The sequence below is a fragment of the Podarcis erhardii genome (genome assembly GCF_964252035.2).
Source record: "Podarcis erhardii genome assembly, chromosome: 10".
NCBI classification, from domain to species: Eukaryota; Metazoa; Chordata; class Lepidosauria; order Squamata; family Lacertidae; genus Podarcis; species Podarcis erhardii.
The window spans coordinates 16,081,045-16,101,147 of NC_138500.1; the positions used below are offsets into that span (position 1 = coordinate 16,081,045).

Consider the following 20,103-nt stretch of genomic DNA (forward strand, 5'->3'; position numbering starts at 1 on the left):
CAGGAAAATAATGACTTTAATAAAATTTACTATTGACTTCGTAGGCTAAAATCTTACTGTCATCGGGAACCAGGAAGGGGGGGAGGGGAACCCCTACATCGAAGCCCTTCACTTAAATATATTCCTTTAATATTTCAAAGCAAGTTGTGGTGCTTCCTTCTTCTCTTTTTAATATACTTGCTTCTTCAAAAAAAGATTCTGTAGTGGGGTGGAAATTAGTATTTTTAATAGAAAGCTGGAATTGCTTACATAAGGGAAAAGCCGGTAATGACCTATGACACTGTCTGTAGAAAAGCAACATTTGAAGGAACTGCAAAAGCAGTTAATCCAATTCCTTGAAAAGCTGCAGAAAGCAATGTCACCAATGAATGATTTATAAATTACCGAATGTCCTTCTCATCTGGCGGATATCTTTTAATCTTAGACTGTAGTGTTTTTTTTTTCTCTCGGAGTGAACTCCAAAGAGCCTGCTGGGGAGATAGACAGAATTTGCGAAAAACTACATTAACAAGGTTAGGGTCGTGTTGGAGATTTTCGTGGGGAACGGGAACTCCTTCGGCAGCACCCGGGGTGGGGAGGGGTGGGCAGGGAGGAGCAGACTACATATAACATAATTTTATTTTCCAGCCAATTTGATTAAATGCTCTCTAGATTGCTGACCGCGCGTGAAAGAGGTCAAGCCCGAAATATATGAAAAAAGGCAGAAAGCTTCTCTCTCTCTTTTAAATGCATAGTTAAAAGAAACTGCGCTTTAAAAAAAAAAAAAAACTTAAGTTTTCTAACAACGTACGACAGTTCAATTTAGAGGTGAAACCTTTTAATAAAAGCTCGTGAAATGAATGCTTCAGTTTATGAACTCTGTTTGTGTTTCCCAGCGGAGTGCTTAGCATCATGAAGTCAACGATTTCATTCTTTACCACAGCTGAGCAACATCAAGGAGAGTCCGGGGCTTTGTACTTGAAAATATCTAGTTTACCCTCTCCCTAAATATATATAGGGGAATCTGAATTCTGAATTAATATGTTTTCCTCTTTAATTTTCTTTTTAAAAAAATATGCTGTTGTGCACTAATTTACATTGCACATAATTAATTAAAACTGAACAAGCCTATTCCATGGGGGGTTTTAATGCAGACTCCAGGGTCCAGAAACAGTATTGTGAGTGCAATCAGTTAAGGTCTTACCCGAAAACAGGGCATTTTTTTTCTGAAAGGTTGGCACCCCTTGCAGCAAAATCTCAAATATATTTGGTGGGTTGAATTTGACTACCTCACACAAGGAGATTTGTTTTTGATTAGAGTGAGATTTAACCAAAGAATACAGGACTTCGAGCTGCTCTGTAAATTAAAATGGTTGTCTACCTACCACTGCCACCACTAGGGTCCACCAAAAGGGGGCCCATCAGAGTACAGTGGTACCTTGGTTCTCAAATGCCTTGGTTCCCAAACGCCGAAAACCTGGAATTAAGTGTTCTGGTTTCTGAACATTTTTCGGAAGCTGAACGTCCGATGCGGCTGTTGGCTATTGTTTCTGGGGTGCCTGAACCAATCAGAAGCTGCGCCTTGGTTTTCAAACATTTCAGAAGTCAAACGGACTTCTGAAATGGATTAAGTTTGGTGCTTTTGTTTCTGCTATTTATTTTTCATTTTTGTTTTTGAGGCTCTTTTGGTTAATTTGTTTTTGTGACTGTCTTATTTATTTTATAGTACATACAGTACATTGATTACTACTTTCATTTTATGGATCAATGGTCTCATTAGATGGTAAAATTCATGTTAAATTGCTGTTTTAGGGGTTGTTTTTAAAAGTCTGGAACGGATTAATCCGTTTTGCATTACTTTCTATGGGAAAGCGTGCCTTGGTTTTGGAACACTTTGGTTTTGGAAAGGACTTCCGGAATGGATTAAGTTAGAGAACCAAGGTACCAATGTACACTCTACTGAGGGTCTCCTTAAAATCTGGAGCCACCATATTTCAGGGTGCATAGTTTAGGCAGATCAGAGAATTAATTGTTTCTCTTTACGGAATATGAATGTTTTTAATGCAGAATTAAATTCTCTTTTAGTGTGGAGTGCATATCGGCCTGTCTCTAATTATAATAATAATATAATAATAATATTTTTTTATTTATACCCCACCCATCTGACTGGGTTTCCCCAGCCACTCTGGGCGGCTTCCAACAAAACACTAAAATACAATAACCTATTAAACATTAAAAGCTTCCCTAAACAGGGCTGCCTTCAGATGTCTTCTAAAGGTTTGGTAGTTATTTTTCTCTTTGACATCTGGTGGGAGGGCGTTCCACAGGGCGGGTGCCACTACCAAGAAGGTCCTCTGCAAGGTTCCTTGTAACTTGGCTTCTCGCAGCGAGGGAACTTCGGAGCTGGACCTCAGTGTCCGGGCAGAACAATGGGGGTGGAGACGCTCCTTCAGGTATACTGGGCCGGGGCCATTTAGGGCTTTAAAGGTCAGCACCAACACTTTGAATTGTGCTCGGAAACGTACTGGGAGCCAGTGTAGGTCTTTCAAGACCGGTGTTATTTTCTCAATTGATAATTATTGTTATCAGGATTTTTAATATTGTTTATTTTCTATGGGCGGCTTCTCTGGGTGGCTTCCAACAAAATTACAAGAAACAACAACATTAAACATTAAAAGCTTCCTGAAACAGGGCTGCCTTTAGAAGCCTAGAAAAAAATTATTCGGTTGTTACCTCCTTGACATCTGACGGGAGGTGGCAACCAAAAAGCCCTTCTGCCTGCTTCCCTGTAGTTTCACTCCTCTCAGTGAGGGAACCACCAAAAGGCCCTCGGAGCCAGTGGCAGAGCATATGCCCGTGCTACCCAGGGCAGGTGCGTTCCCGAGGGGCGCAGAGGGTGCCCTCCCAGGCATGGGATAGCTGTGCACCCACCCACCAATCTCTCTTCCTTCATCTCCCCTTCCCACTCACCTGCCTCCCTCTTGTCCTCTCCCCTGCCTGCCTGCCTCCTCCAGCCAGGAGCACGGGGCAACGGCACACCACTCACCCATGATTCCTACACCTACAGCCAGCAATCAGGGGAAGGGGGGAGCTGCTGCGCCGCACTCCCAGCTGGAGGAGGCAGGCAGGCAGGGGAGAGGAAGGGGAAGGAGGCAGGCAAGTGGGAAGGGGAGAGGAAGGAACCAGCAAAGCGGCGCAGCAGCTTCCCCTGACGGTTCACGGTAGGCATGGGGTCCGAGTCACGGGGGGGCAGCACACCAAATGTTGCCCCCACTCAGGGCTGACACCCGGAGCAGTGTGCCCCCCCTGCACCCATCTTCCTCTGTCAGTGCTTGGAGCTGGACCTCAGTGTCCGAGCAGAACGATGGGGGTGGAGATGCTCCTTCAGGTATAGAAGGCCGAGGCTTCAAAGGTCAACACCAACATTTTGAACTGCTCTCAGAAATATACAGTGCTACCTTGGGTTACAGACGCTGCAGGTTGCATATGGTACAGGTTACAGATTCCGCTAACCCAGAAACAATACCTCGGGTTAAGAACTTTGCTTCAGAATGAGAACAGAAATTGCATGGCAGCGGCGTGGTGGCAGTGGGAGGCCCCATTAGCTAAAATGGTGTCTCAGGTTAAGAACAGTTTCAGCTTAAGAACGGACCTCCAGAACGAATTAAGTTCTTAACCTGAGGTACCACTGTACTGAAAACCAGTGTAGATCCTTTAGGGCCAGTGTTATATGGTCCCGGCAGCTGCTCCCAGTCACTGGTCTAGCTCATGTAAACAACCATGGCCAGGTCTTGCAAAGCCAGGCAGAGGCCCGGGACAGGTAGATAATTTGCCCCCCCCCCTTTTTTTTACCCTGGGGATAACTGGAGTCTTATAAATAAATAAGTATATAAATAATTTTCACAAAAGTTATGCTGACAAATAATTTTATTTCAAGGCTTGAACCGTATCTGCATATAAAGACAAAATGGAAAATGTATATCTATATTTTCCAATAGTGCCTTTTAAAAATACATAGGGAATTTATGCTGACTGAGGCCCCCTTTGGAATCGGAGGCCCGGGCCAAGTGGTCCATATGCCCCCCCCCCTCTGTCTAGGCCTGACCATGGCTTCCCCCAAAGATTCCTGGCAATTGTGTGCTGAGATTTGTTAGGAGAGCCCGTATTCCCTTCCCAGTGCTACAGTTCCCAGAGTTCCCTGGGGAGAGAGATTGATTGTTAAACCCATCTGGGAACTGTGAGGGGAATGGGGGCATCCTTCAAGCTCCACCCAGTTCTCAGGATTGCTCAGGGGAAGCCATTACTCTTAAAATGGCTTTAAATGTATGACACAAGTGTGACCACTGTGATGCATGCTTCCCTTCTTCTGCTCCACAATGGAAGTGGAAAATACACAATGTAAGAATATCAAGTTATGGATGGGGGAGGGAGAGGACTTGGGATACTGTTCTTGGCAGTAATCCCATACCTTTGCAGCATTTTGGTCCATGGTCTGAAGTTGCCTCAGGCACATAAGGACATAAAAACTGGCCAATGGCCCATCTAGTCCCACATCCTGTTCTCACAGTGGCTGAAGAGTTGATGTATAGTGTTTCCATCATCAGAAATGCTTAAACTTTGTAGAATGAAAAGAAAACTGGGAGCCGGTTTCACAAATAAAGGTCATTTCTGGGTTCAGATTTCTTTCCAAGGCAAATGGGGAAATGAGGCCCTCAGATTTGCGACTCATCAACCCCTAATAAAATCCTCTTTAAACTTTTTTTTTAAAAAAAAAAAAACCACACGCACGCACACACAAATATATCTATTTATGTATATGGATTTATATAATGCGAGCTGAGAACACTGATTCATTAAATTCGTCCCTGGGGCCCTCAAAACTTCAGTCATCTTGTTATACGCTCAAGGGACACGTGAGAGGGGCAGGGAAAGCAAACATTTCCGAGAAGGCTGTTTTTCCAACGTTTAAGGGTCGGGTTTGTTCTGTGCTATGCCCATTATCATTCTGTTACTTCGTGCTCAGAGGTTTGATAAAGAAATTAGCACACAGAGCTACAACGTAAACATATCACCTTTGTTGCCTCTGGAATACTGAAGAATTGCTGTATAGCAAAAGCTCATTGATAAGGTATGTAAATACCATTAGGCTATTTCCAGCTTGGAGCTGTGTAACCCCATTTTAGAGCAGAGGAAGGGATAGAAAAGAGTTACGCTTGTGTGTATCTCCCCACAAGAAGACCTTGGGGGGAAGGAGTTGATCCAGGAAGAGTAGGTTCTGAAAACCACATTTGCTCCAAAATCCAAAGTAGTAGTTTAGTAGTTGCATTGTTGTTGTTGTTATTGCCGATCAGAAGGTCGGTGGTTTCGAATCCCCGCAACAGAGTGAGCTCCCATTGCTCTGTCCCAACTCCTGCCAACCTAGCAGTTCGAAAGCACGCCAGTGCAAGTAAATAAATAGGTACCACTGTGGCAGGAAGGTAAATGGTGTTTCCAAGCGCTCTGGTTTCCATTATGGTGTTCCACTGCACCAGAAGCGGTTTAGTCATTCTGGCCACATGACCTGGAAAGCTGTCTCTAGACAAACACTGACTCCCTCAGCCTGAAAGCGAGATGAGCGTGCAACCCCACAGTCGCCTTTGACTGGACCTAACCATCCAGGGGTCCTTTACCTTAACTTTACCTATTATTATTATTATTATTATTATTATTATTATTATTATTAGTTTACACCATTTCTACACCACTTAACATATTAAAAGGATCCCTGAGTGGCGTGCAGAAAACTGAAGCTGCAACAGCCAACTTAAACAAAAATATTACAAAAAATATACAGTTACATTTAAAAGTGTTACATTAATACAAAGTCAATAACATATCAATCAGTATCCATTCACTTTCCTTTTGCACACCCTTCCTTTCAGCCTCGGGACTCTCACACAGGGTCCAAACAAATGCTTTTTAAAAAAGTTTTTCATTTATATTTTTCAAATTTATATATTTCATTAGTTTTACAATCAATTTAAAATTTCCAAATTTCTGCATATTCCATGCGTTTTTGTATCCATTCTTCCTTTTCTGGGGCTTCTGCTTCTTTCCACTTTGGGGCAAGTAGCATTCTTGCTGATGTAAATATAAATAAATTTCTGTATAATTTAAGTAGTCCTGTCCCTATAATTCCCAAAAGAAAAGCTTCTGGGGTGTGTGGGTGTGTGGGTGTGTGTTTATTAAAGTTATTTTAAACATCCTTTTCAATTCATTGTATATCATTTCCCAAACAAACTCTGAGCTTGCCCACAATGAGAAGACATCCTGGAAACAGAAAGCATCACCTTAATCTTTCACTCTAGACTTGTTTTTTATGGGCAGGCCCAAGGTGGATGGTACTTCCTCTGGCTGCCCACAGCTGTGTCCAATTCAGCTGCATTCTCCTCACCTAGTTCCAGGTGTGGCTCTTGGGTTAGATGGTACTGAGCTCCATGGACCAAAGGTCTGACTTGGTATAATGTAGCTTCATCCAGTTCCTTTCCCACATCATTGTTGCTGCATCATTTTTTTTGTGCCAGCAGTTATTATGGATGCTGCTGCAGCAGCTGTCTCCTTCATAACCAGCTAGTAAATTTGAAATAAGTCATTCCACTCGTGTTTTACGGTCTCATTGTCCAAACTTTAATGCTTACACTTATTTGCCTGCTGCTTAAAAAGGAAAGGAAAGCAGGTAATTCCAGCAATTTGAGATCTTATTTCCCTTTGTATCCATCCGTCAGAAAATAAAAATTATGCCCCCAGTTCCATCAAAGTTACGTTGCGGCACTCAGAAGTGTGTAACTCAGAAACAGAATAAGCTGTTTTAAGGAGTTATTGACGCCAACATTAAATTTACAATTATTCATAAAAAGAAAGCCATTTGAAGAATTCCCCATGCTGAGCATATACAAAATAGTTTGCCACGCATAAGAAGTTTCGTTTATTAATAGCTTGCTCGCTCTTTTCCCAGTATCTCATTCCAACAAAGTAAACTTTCTCCTCCAAGGGGACGAAGCATCAAAAGGATGCTGCATTTCCTGGAAGTTTATTCACCATCGTAAAAACAAAACAAAATATAATTTAATAAAATGAAACCATTGCTAAGGGCAAGAACAGCAGTGCTGTTACTGTCCTAAATATAGGACAAAAGAAACCTTAGACACACATGGGATGGCAGTAATTTCTGTGCATCATTTAATTTATGTTATTTTGTTTGGGGCAACATCTTTATTGGGCCAACCTAAATATTACCCAAAAAAGAGAAGAAGTTACAAGCTTTTGAGTGGTCCAGAGCTATCTAGCATCTTTCATGGGACACCAAATTAGAGCCACCATTGGCGGCTTTTAAAGAGCCATCAAGACAGTCTCTTTAGCAAACTAATTCCAGGGTTGAAAAGTTTGTATGGTGGCCAGATTGCCATAATTTGTGTGCTTTGTTTACTGCAGTGGTGTGTGTGGTTTGTTAGGGGAGGGGTAGTACCTCTGGTGGGGGACACGTCATGCTTCTTCTGAGGTGGCCTGTCCACAGTTGGTCGCCACCCTACACTTAGCTTGCAACAGCAGCTAAACCTCAGGAAATGGCTTCAACTGGCCATCTAAACTAGGTTGAGGCTAGCCTATGGGTCTCAAACCCCCAGTGAGTTAGGGACTTTCCTGCATACAAAGACGGGCTCCAGCCCATTGAGCAGATGAGACCAATCATGGGTCCAGTGGTCAAGAAGGCAGTTACTGAATGTGTTGTAGAGGGAAGTGAGGACCAGATGGGGCTGGGCAACCTGGGAAGGGAGCTCATCTAGGAGAAGGAAAAAATAACAAAGGCAGGGGGCCTTGGTGGGCCCTAAGAGAGAGTGCGTGAGTGTGTTGTGATGCCCCTACACCCCATTCAGGATCCTCTGTATTCTGACTGGGAGCAGCCTTCATTTGCTATCTGATTTTTTAAACTGAAAATGTCCTGGATTGAATCCATGATATCTTTATAAGGAACCTGTGATCTGTGACCACAGCTCCCATAATCACTGGCCACTGGCCATGTTGACTGGAGCTGATAGGAGTTGCAGTCCAGCAACATCTGGAGGACCACAAGTTCCCCACCCTCTGTGGTCCAGCTGTGTGCCATCGATAGGGTGTGTCCCTTTCCTAATGAGAGTTTGCTTTTCTAATCACTACAAACTGAAGTCAGGTGGATCTTCAGCATCAATTTGGGGTGGAATTCAACATACCGCTAAGGACATTATACCACCAATGCAAGCAACTTCTGCTTGGCAGATGGAGTAATCACCTCATTCCTTCTCTTGTGCTGGCTTTCACGAGTGCAACAAGTTAGTCAAAATCCAACCCTTGGATTCTTGAGTCTGATGATGATGATGATGTTTACTCCAATTCTAGCCAGCCATTCCAGGGATTGCCTAATAATTCAGTATTCTCCAACAGAATTCCCTCCCCTTTCCCCCAATCTCATTATTCAAATGATGGAGCCAAGGAATAAATTATTGTGGCACAAGTTTTTTTTTAAAAAAAAAAAATCAGCACAAAAAGTGCATTTGTTTTTGTTTTTTCTCAGTAAAGTCTTGTTCCTTGCCTGGTAACAAAGGAACAAAAACAAAACAGTGATGGTAATGATGCAATGCCTTAATAGTCACAACACACACACACACACACCCTTATATTACTGGAAATATTAGGCCCAGTTCTTCCCCCACTAAAATGTATGGCAGATATTACATGCAAGAGATGAAGTAAGGTGGGTCAGAAAAAGCATATCATTTGACAATGAGCAGTTGAATAATAGTCATTTAGTCATTTAGTCGTCTTAGTCGTGTCCGACTCCCCGCGACCCCATGAATCCAAGCATGCCTTGGAAATTTCTTCACAGAGCTTCTCCTTTTTAATGTCTCTGGAGTTTTCATGGCAAAAATACTGGAGTGGTTTGCCAGTTCCTTCTCCAGGTGGATCACATTTAGTCTAAATTCTCGGCTATGACCTGTCTGTCTTGGGTGGCCCTGCATGGCATAGCTCATAGCTTCTCTGAGTTATTCAAGCCCCCTTTGCCACGACAAGGCAGTGATCCATGAAGAGGAGTTGAATAATAACCACTTGTAATAACCATGTTCTTATACCAAGGATCACTTGACTATAATATATTTGCAAAAAAATCCTATGTGTGTTTACACTAAATTCCATGAAGTTGAGTGAGAAGGACTCACAGGTGGATATGTCCAGGACCACAGCATTGCAGTGCAACCCTATCCAGGCTTCCTCAGATGTAAACCCCACTGTGTCTGCAGGAATTCCAGTTAAGCATGCATAAGATTACAGCACTAAGCCAGTGTGGTCTGGTGGTTCAAGTGTCAAATTCAAATCCCCATAAGACGCTGCAGCTCACTGGGTAAGCTAGGGCCAGTCAGCATCTTTCAGCCTAACCTACTTCACAGGGTTCTTGTGCACCTCCGCAAGCTTCTTGAAGAAAAGGTGGGGTAGAAATAATTTTAAAAGTTGGCTGCAACCCCATTTATCTGGGGGGTTAGCCCCAACAGAGAGTGGGGCACACGTCCGAGTCCATGCATAGGACTGAACTTAGCAAACCCAATTTCCTCTACGGCTACACATTTTCAAAGGAGCTTTGCCACAGCTGGAAGGGACTCCAAGGGTCATCTAGTCGAATGCAGGAACCAACAACCAAAACTGTATACTTGACTTTCTCTGTAGCAGTCTGTCCTCCCCTGATTTAAGGAGGTGATTTTTCTTTGGCTAAAGACATACTAGAAAACATTGCCATCCTCAGTAGCAGACAGTGTGGTAGGTTGGAGGTGCCTACCTGAGCCCAAGCAGGTGAGCAGCTGCTTAACAGAGGGTAGCTAGGGGGAAATATTGTGGTGGCCACCAATTGGCATGGCTTGGAAAGAGGATTGGACAAATTCAGAGTGGATAAGGCTATCAATGGCTACTAGCCAGCCACTGTCATGCCTCTGAATACCTCTGCCGGGAATCAAATGTGGGGAGAACACTGCTGCACTCAGGTCTTGCTTGCAGGCTTCCCATAAGCATCTGGTTGTCCGCTGGTTGTCCAGGATGGTGGACTAGATGGGTCTTTGGCCAGATCCAGCAGGGCTCTTTTTGTGTACTTATGTTCCTTGAGAGAGCTAGATTTCCAGGAAGCGCTGACTGCTGGTGCTTCTCCCTGCCTTTGAAAAACAGGGGAAGAGAATACAGCAGGAGAAGCAACAGCATTCCTTTTATCACTGACACACTGCCATCCTCCTCTCTCTCTCTTTCCAAGCTGGTTCCTAAGAAAACAATTTAAATCTAGGAATTCTAAGTCATTCTAAGATTTCCTAGGTTTGATTAGAGGATCAATTTATAAGTAGGCATTCCGTGTCGGTCTCCCTCATACATATTTGCACAAACAGACACACACACAAGGCTAAATGAATTTTCAAAAACTTCTAAAATACTCTTGCCAGATTCTGGACTCTCCAATGGATTAATCTAAAAAACAACTAGGGACTCAATTTAGACTTTCCTGGCAGCCTGCAAGAGAAACACGTCAAACTCAAGAGTTTTACTTTATTGAAGACCCTCTTAGGAGGCTATCAAGAAAGCAATGTGTCTGCCTAGTAGCCAAAGATCAGTGGGAGGTAATATTTAGTTTATTAATGTGCCGTTTGATTCCTCACCCCCCCCTTCTGTAGTGTTGGTGCCTAGCATAAAACTGGGACTCTTGCTGCAATTTTGCGTGCTTTTTTAAAAAATAAAGATAATCTTTGAAACATGAATAAAACTTAACAAGATCTAGCCTTATATCGAAATACATTTGAGTCCCTCCCAGGATTATTCAAGAGAAACAGTTGACTTCTATGCCAGAATGCTTGAGTAAATGGTTCCCTGCTTGTGTAAAATAGCGCATCTTTTCATTTCAGGAAAAAGACTCTTTTGCACTAGAGTCAAGGTTAATTTTGAAACAACCCTTCACTTTCAAGGCAACTGTATTTATTAGTAAGAGTCTATATTCAACAATAGAGGGGTTTTCAATGGAAGCTTGACAATGCAGGTAAGGCATCTAGAGAATTGAATCATAAATAGAGAATGGACTGTTGACTGACAGGGCTTTTCAAAATGAAAACATTGTGGCAAAATGAGGCAACTTTTAGCCCCATTCTCTTTCCAATAAATCAGGGGGAAATTACAGAAGCGGCATGCAGAACAGGCTGGTGCTGTGATTCATGCTTTGCCATTATGTCCCCTTCAATTTATTTTATTGGCAATTTGAGGCTGTATTGCTGGGAAATGAGTCTACACTGGGTGGGCTAAACAACAGCCCTTCGCACCTTTGTCTGCCCAGCCCTGTTCTTCTAGTAGGGATGGGTAAATATGTCAATTTCAACTTCTCTCACTTTCTCATTTTTCCACTCTTCAGTTCAGTTCTTCACATTTCCATATCCCTTTATATTTCCCAAAAAAAAAAATAATAATGAAAATTGAGCAACATTTCAGTTTGAATTTCTCATAATATACGCATTTTTCATAGAATGATAGAATCATAGAGTTGGAAGAGACCACAAGGGCCATCAAGTCCAACCCCCTGCCAAGCAGGAAACACCATCAGAGCACTCCTGACATATGGTTATCAAGCCTCTGCTTAAAGACCTCCAAAGAAGGAGACTCCACCACACTCCTTGGCAGCAAATTCCACTGTCGAACAGCTCTTCCTGTCAGGAAGTTCTTCCTAATGTTTAAGTGGAATCTTCTTTCTTGTAGTTTGGAACCATTGCTCCGTGTCCGCTTCTCTGGAGCAGCAGAAAACAACCTTTCTCCCTCCTCTATGTGACATCCTTTTATATATTTGAACATGGCTATCATATCACCCCTTAACCTCCTCTTCTCCAGGCTAAACATGCCTAGCTCCCTTAGCCGTTCCTCATAAGGCATCGTTTCCAGGCCTTTGACCATTTTGGTTGCCCTCCTCTGGACACGTTCCAGTTTGTCAGTGTCCTTCTTGAACTGTGGTGCCCAGAACTGGACACAGTACTCCAGGTGAGGTCTGACCAGAGCAGAATACAGTGGCACTATTACTTCCCTTGATCTTGATGCTATACTCCTATTGATGCAGCCCAGAATTGCATTGGCTTTTTTAGCTGCTGCGTCACACTGTTGGCTCATGTCAAGTTTGTGGTCTACCAAGACTCCTAGATCCTTTTCACATGTACTGCTCTCAAGCCAGGTGTCACCCATCTTGTATTTGTGCCTCTCATTTTTTTTGCCCAAGTGCAATACTTTACATTTCTCCCTGTTAAAATTCATCTTGTTTGTTTTGGCCCAGTTCTCTAATCTGTCAAGGTCGTTTTGAAGTGTGATCCTGTCCTCTGGGGTGTTAGCCACCCCTCCCAGTTTGGTGTCATCTGCAAATTTGATCAGGATGCCCTTGAGTCCATCATCCAAGTCGTTGATAAAGATGTTGAATAAGACCGGGCCCAAGACAGAACCCTGTGGCACCCCACTAGTCACTCTTCTCCAGGATGAAGAGGAACCATTGATGAGCACCCTTTGGGTTTGGTCAGTCAGCCAGTTACAAATCCACTGAGTGGTAGCATAGTCAAGACCGCATTTTACCAGCTTCTTTACAAGAATATCATGGGGCACCTTGTCAAATGCCTTGCTGAAATCAAGGTAGGCTACATCCACTGCGTTCCCTTCATCTACCAGGCTTGTAATTCTGTCAAAAAATGAGATCAGGTTCGTCTGACATGACTTATTTTTCAGAAATCCATGCTGACTATTTTTGTATGCATTTTTCCCTTATACCCATTCCTCCCAATATAATGCATTTCCCCATGATATTTCCACTAATTTCCACTAATATCCATTGTATGTGGATATATGTGGATATCCATTGTATGCACATGTTACTAAAGTATATGCATATTTGTCCACATTCCTTGGTACTGCACTGAAAAATTCAAGGAATACCTGGGTTTCAGTTCTTGTTTTGTTTCAGAAAGTGCAGATTAGGTAGGTTCACCTTTAAATGTCAACCAAGTAAAATCCTCCCAGCCCCTATTTGGTAGTTGCTGCTAACACTGGTTGAGCAGGCAAATCCAGTGCATGGGTAGGCTGGTGGGTTTCATTTTAGGATTATAGTAACAAGAATGGCCTTCATGGCAGCAATGAGGAAACCGGGACCTTCCAGATACTCTTGATGTACAACTCCCATCATCTTTGGCCATTGGCCACACTGGCCAATGGCAGTTGAAATCCAGCAACATCTGGAAGGACAAAAGTTCTCCATCTCTGTCTTCCTGTCCAGGCAGTGACCAGATTCAGATCTCTTTTTCAGCACGAGTCCTTCTTCATATTGTTGCCTCGCCTCCCCCATTTGTTATATCCCCTCTTTTAGTGAAAAGAAAAGGTTATTTTCTGTATCTGTTTTGATCTCTAGTGCCTTTCAGACACTGGTAGACTCTAACTCCCATAAGCCCTTGCCAGCATGGGCAATGGTCAGAGATGATGGGAGTTTTACTCCCAACAACATCCAGAGGGCACCATGTTGGCTACCCCTATAATAGGTTTTCTTATCGCCCTGCTTCTTGATGAGGCGTCTCAGTCTCCAAAACCTTCTCTGAAGTCTCGCTGACACTTTGTACTGTGGATGTTTCATTTGTTCTGTCTTGAGACTTTAACTTGCCTGTCCATCTGATACAGGTACATCTACATTCTCCGTTCTCTCATCCATCACTGGCTCAAGCCTTTTCGTGCACTGCTGATCTCTTTGGTTCCCCCCATAGACAGCTGCATCATTAGACTGAACCCAATATGATCTGGGGGTCATGTGTTGCTCAGACAGTTTTCACGCTGCATTTCGACAGATGGTAACTGGATCTTTTTTGGTTTTTATTTCTGAACGTTTGACATCTGGTGCACAACTGCACCGGTACTTTAATTTGGAGCACATATGCCTGGCCACTAAACACTTTTTGGTGGGGAGGGGAGGAACCTTGTAAGTCAGTTCCCAGATGACTCACAAGTATGGTGGTAACTATTCATTGTTCCTTTCCATAGACCTTCTGGTACCAACAACAATCATAAAAAAAGACCATCCAGTTCACTTAGGCAACCAAAGCCTTGTGCACACTTACCAGTACGTAAGTTCCATTGAGAAGAATACAACTTACTTCAGAGTAAGCAGACATACTCGCATTGTTCATTCCTCTATAATTCCAGTGAACATGGATGTTATCTAGGTTCTGCTTACCTATCTGACAAGTCACTGCATCTTACCAGGGGAAGGCAGGGCAGTGCAGGGCAATGGTGAGATTTGGGCTATGTAGAGACACTAGCAGACCCATCCGGCACTCTTGCCAGTGAATCCATGCAGTCCCACACCCATCCAGGTATTACCTAATTCACACTTTCTGAAACAATAACAAGTACTGGAACACAATCATCTTTCCAATTTGCACTTCTATGGATTTTTCAGTGCAGTTCTCCTGCCAAATAGTGTATATGTGTTACCCTTAGTATACACTATGGGGAAACAAAAATATTTATATATTAGGGAAAATAGCATACAAAAATGCACTGTATTAGGGAAAGCTGCCTTGCAAGAATTTGTATATTAGGCGTATATGTCTTATACAAAGAGCAAAGTGCCTTACAAAGAATTCTAGGAATAATCACTTATCTAGCAAAGTTTGCACCGAGCATAGCAGAAGCGATAACCCCATTAAGAGGGTTTTAAGCCCCAAATACTGAGTTTTATTGGATACCAATTCATGAAACAGCATCCTAGCAGGTAGGTAGCCGTGTTGGTCTGCCATAGTCAAAACAAAATAAAAAAATTCCTTCCAGTAGCACCTTAAAGACCAACTAAGTTAGTTCTTGGTATGAGCTTTCGTGTGCATTCACGTATCTGAAGAAGTGTGCATGCACACGAAAGCTCATACCAAGAACTAACTTAGTTGGTCTTTAAGGTGCTACTGGAAGGAATTTTTTTATTTAGCATCCTAGCAGTCAGTGGAACTATTAACAAAAGCCCCTGTTGGCTACTTGATGCAAAACCATCTTGATGCAAAAGAATTGGTAAACACTGTGTTTCTGGACGCCACTTTTACAAGATGTACTTTAGTTGCATTAAGGTTTGCCCGTTGCAAAATTCTCTTACACACAAGTAAGCAGTCTGTGGACCACTCTTCAGTAATAGATAATTTTAATTTTTTTTAATAAAAAAATCCTGGTACATGCTGTTTGAATTCATTTGAACTCTTGTGAGTTATCCAAATCCACCTTTTCCCTCTTCAGTATGCGAGGTTTCCTTACATCCCATAGTGCTCTGTCATTCAGCGAGGTCAGTGCGAGGTCAAAGAAGCTTCTATTGGGAATTGTGTGCAGAAGAAAATCCTATAATCTGAGAAGTCCTCTCTCATCCTTACCTTTTAAGATTTCCTAATACCGCTCCTCCCCCATCCCTTTCTGGTCATGGTTGTTAATTGCCATCGATCGTATACCCTATTGCATATAGATAATCTTAATGAAGTTGTGCTCTTCCAGCTACACCAAAGGCAACTAACACATTTCTTGGTGTGTAGACGGAATACAATATACATACAAATAGTTTCTGAGATGGGAATTGGGCCAACCTGATTCACAACTTGTAAGCTGCTACAAAAAGTTAGATCCGGCTAACTAGAAAGACACATTATATCTTTTTTTAATGTCTGAGCCATTCATAAGATTCTATTATGTGTTTTGGTGGGAGTTTTCCAATCCTATGTACTCTAACCTGGGGATAGGTTTGTGTGCCATTCCTTTGGTGTGGTATCACCTTTGTTTTGGAACTCCCAGCTTATTGACATTAAGGTAGGGGTTCTCCCTATGCTTTAGACGTCTGCTGACATTTTTTTAGCTAGTGCTCTTCACACCTCCATTGCACTTGCTCTTACTGTGCCATCCAAGTCTATCTGAATCTGAGAGATTTTGTCCCTAAAGCACTTCACAGAGTCGTTGCAGCAGGCCTCAAGAGTGTCTTTCTTGACTACATGACAAAGCTTTCTTCACTGCCACCATCACCACATGGTATGCCAGCCTGAGTAGACCAGGGATGGGGAGCCTATGGCCCTCCAGATGTTGATGGACTCTGACACCAGCCAACATGGCCAAGGTCAAAGATGATGGGAGTTGCAGTCCTACATTACCCAGAGGGTCTCAGGAGTAGAGAAGACAGACCAAGCTATAAGGGAGCTTCCTATGTTGCCTGCAGCTGAGAGACCGGTTTGTACTAGATGGTCCTTTGGCCTTTGTTAACTTTCTGATTCTCTGAGCTGGAACATTTTCCTACTAGGTCATTTCCATCCATTGCCTCTTTCTTTGCCTCTTTGACACATAATACCCTTTAGCCTATTAATCTAAGTCTAGGATACCCACAGGATGCTAAACTAATTAAGCCTAGATTCTTGTAACTGCTGGTGGGTTATAAGCTCAAAAGTATGTAGCAACACATGGCAGTGTGGCCCTGGCATGCGCCCAGGCTTCATTTCGCCTTGACCTTTTAGCTGATACCCAATAGAGAAAGGATCAGTCTTTCCATATGGCAGAAGCCTCATTTACTAATATGCTGGCCTCCTGAGTCACTGCTGTAATATGAACTTTCCATAGAAATTGACCCCTGTTAACTCACACTGCTTAGTTGTTTACCTTTGGTATGCCGGCACTTCCTAACCCTTGTTAATATACTATTTTCTTATATTAAAAAATAGTGCCTGGTTATGAAAATAGCACTGATATCGTTATGAACTTCAAGAGGATCAGAATCACAGTCTCCTCACTGAAAGCTTTAGTTCATGCCTTGGCTATGTCCCACCATTGATGGGAAGAATAAGACTAACAAGGACAAGGGCCAGGATAAGACTATCAATGACTGCTGGCCATGATGGTTAAGCTATGCCTTCCCTGTTGGAGGCAGTAATGCTTCTGAATACCAGTTGCTGGAAACCAAAAGAGGGGAGGGTGGTCTTGTGCTCAGGTTCTACCTGCGGGTTTCCCAGAGATCTGGTTGACTACCATAAGAACAAAATGATATACCAGATGGGCCATTGGCCTGATCCAACAGGATATTCTTGTGGGAATGTTGAGGGATGCAGGAGAGGATAGATTGTTTGATTATAGCCTTTCCAACTTGTGCTAACAAGTTCACAATTTAGCAGAGTAACATTCCCCCTTTTAAACTCACAGCGGATGCATTTGCTCAGGCTTGCTAAAGCCTCTATAATAACTGTTCTGGTATTTCTCCCTTATTCCCTCATAAAAGATAAGACATGACAGAGTCTTCTATAAAAGTATAAAAAGAGTTTACTCACATTCTGTTCACAATCGGATCCAAGAAGGCAGACTTAGCTTAGCTTAGAAAAGTAACATACACCTGGAAACTATCTCATAAGGAGACAGTCCCTTTGTCCTCTCTTGGCTGGAAGCATCTTTGGCTAAGCAGATGTTTCTTCTTCGATGCATGTAGTCAAAGAGAGAGATGGCTGCCCTGCCCTGTGCTTTTGTCATTACCTGCACAGGTGAGGCCACACCTGCCTCTAGTCACATGCAGAGGAAGTCTGACCCAGTCCAGAAGCAAACAGGAAGTTTACCTGCTGGCTGGACAACATTCCTCCCCATGTGTAAACATGTTCACTCTAGGAATGTTGTATTTGTCTGCTCTTGTGTTTCAAATCCCAGAATTCTTAGTTCTTGTGGCAACAACTGTCTTCTCTCTGGTTGCCATGGTCACTCCTTATGTGTAGCAAACAGGATATTAGTTTTGCCCCATAACAGGCAGGGATGGAGGGTAGGTCTTGTGGATGACCAGGGTGGGAGACATTCCCCCCCCCCCTTTCATACTTCAGTGTTTTGGAAAATATGAACACAGTTTCAAGTTTGGGAGCTAGTCAAGATATAGTTGAGTCAATTGCATATGAAATGTAGGCATATCCTGCATCAGAGCCCGTGAAGGTGTGACTTTTAAAAATAATAATTAGAAAGGGCTAGCCTACGTACTGACCTGAATTGCATATCTGAAGGAATGATATGAACATTCACTGTACCGCCTCTCGAGGTGACATGACTGTCAGGGTGTTTCAAGAAATCAAAAGGCTTCCTGCTGCGTATCTGCATAGACCACACATTAGAACCTCCCTCCAGAAATGTTTAAAAAGTGATTTCTAGTTGCTCCGGGGAAGGAAGTTGGCATGGTTAATTGCTGCCCTGTTGGAATCTGCATTGCACAAAGGGCTCAGTGAGAGCTAAAGAAGGAGAATTTAATCAAGGTTGGTAAAGATGGTTTTTAATGGAAGTGAATTCAGCAGAGGACAATAATCATTAAAAGCTGAGGTGTTAATCAAAAAAATTCTCATAAGGGGGGTGGGGGGTGGGGAGAGAACACCCTGTGGAATACTGCAAGGTATCCAGAAAATACTTTTGTTGTTGTTGTTTTCACCCTCAATCCTGTTTGGCCAGTTTCTCAGTTGCATCATGGGGGATGTTTGGAGGGTAGGCAGGAATAGCATCACCTTCTTAAAGGATTGGGGGGTGGGGTGGGATTTTTGGACTCTTGAGCCAGAATCCCAGGACACTTTGTTGCCTAGTGATTACTTTGAGATGGTGATTAAAAGGAGTAATTTAAAAACCTGGATTACAAGAAGAAAAAGGGAAGTTAAAACTGCCTAGGGAAAAATATTCCTCAAACTCTGCAATGGAGAGGATAATCATCTACCCCTGAACGCCATTCTAGAGGACATAATTAGTGATGGTCTTTACAAAGAAAGGAGTGCAAACTTAACTTGGGAAGAAGGGAAAGGCTGAATTACATGGAGTAATCAAGCGGTATATGGGATGATGTCACAATGCCACACAGCCAATCAGATTTAGCTATGTGATTTGCCCTGTTAATGCAAGTGTTTGAAAGGGAGGTACAGTGGTACCTCAGGTTAAGTACTTGATTCGTTCCGGAGGTCCGTACTTAACCTGAAACTGTTCTTAACCTGAAGCACCACTTTAGCTAATGGGGCCTTCTGCTGCTGCCACGCCGCCAGAGCACGATTTCTGTTCTCATCTTGAAGCAAAGTTCTTAACCTGAAGCACTATTTCTGGGTTAGCGGAGTCTGTAACCTGAAGCGTATGTAACCTGAAGAGTATATAACCTGAGGTACCACTGTACAAATGTGGAACTCTGGCTAGAGAGGCCGTTCTGGACAGTTGGCTGAGTTCATTCAGAAGGCAGCAAAACTTTTCCCGTTTATTTGGTCTGTTGCAAGTGTTAAGTTGCTAAGCTGTTTTGTTTAATGTTCTGCTTGGTTTCTGTGTAGTTTAAGTTACTGCATTTTATTTTGCATTCATTTCTCACTACATGAAAACCCTGCATGAACATTGGGCTCACACATTCCCTCATCTTGCAGAGCTTTTTGTTTCTGCTTTTAAACAAACCGCAGTCTACATTCTATCTGAACTTGGGGTACTGTCGTTTATTAGAAAAGCCAGGATCAAACTAATTTCAGGTCCTCACTTGTTCTGAAACCACAGCTTAAACAAAGCATGGTTCCCTGTAACAGGGAACTGTGAATGTTCAAAACAAGATTCTGCAAAAGAAAGCTCATTCACATAGCAGGAAAACAGGGTTATTCATCATGTCCAAACAAACACATTATCTCTGTAATCCTTACAATAACCAAACACCATCTTAATGAACTTGTTTGATAGTACACAAGCAGCCTAATACCTGGCCTAGCTTGGGAATTTCAAGAAACAAAATGATCAGTGCAGTTTGGAAATCAGCAGTTAAAATCAGTGCAGCTTTGAAAGACTCAGTCCGCCATCTTGTATCAAAATGGTATCCAGTTGTACCCAGCAGGAACTATCATGCAAAATTTGACTATCTTAAGAGGTGTCTAAAAGCACAGCCTAATAATAATAATAATAATAATAATAATAATAATAATAATAATATTATACCACACCCATCTGGCTGGGTTTCCGCAGCCACTCTGGGTGGCTTCCAACAAAATATTAAAATACAATAATCTGTTAAACATTAAAAGCTTCCCTAAACAGGGCTGCCTTCAGATGTCTTCT

The 20,103-nt window shown here is 42.7% G+C and overlaps 1 long non-coding RNA gene across 4 annotated transcripts in view; it reads right to left on the minus strand.

Annotated features, from left to right (window-relative positions):
- LOC309352037 overlaps window positions 1-20,103 on the minus strand; it is a 101,281-nt gene that overhangs the window by 22,081 nt on the left and 59,097 nt on the right. For 2 of the 4 annotated variants that reach the window (XR_014161042.1, XR_014161043.1), the window contains one exon: window positions 8,299-10,184. The exons of the other annotated variants lie outside the window; for them this stretch is intronic. This is a non-coding gene — a long non-coding RNA (uncharacterized lncRNA). Of the gene's footprint in view, window positions 1-8,298; window positions 10,185-20,103 lie in introns of those variants that run through there. 4 annotated transcript variants of the gene reach the window in all.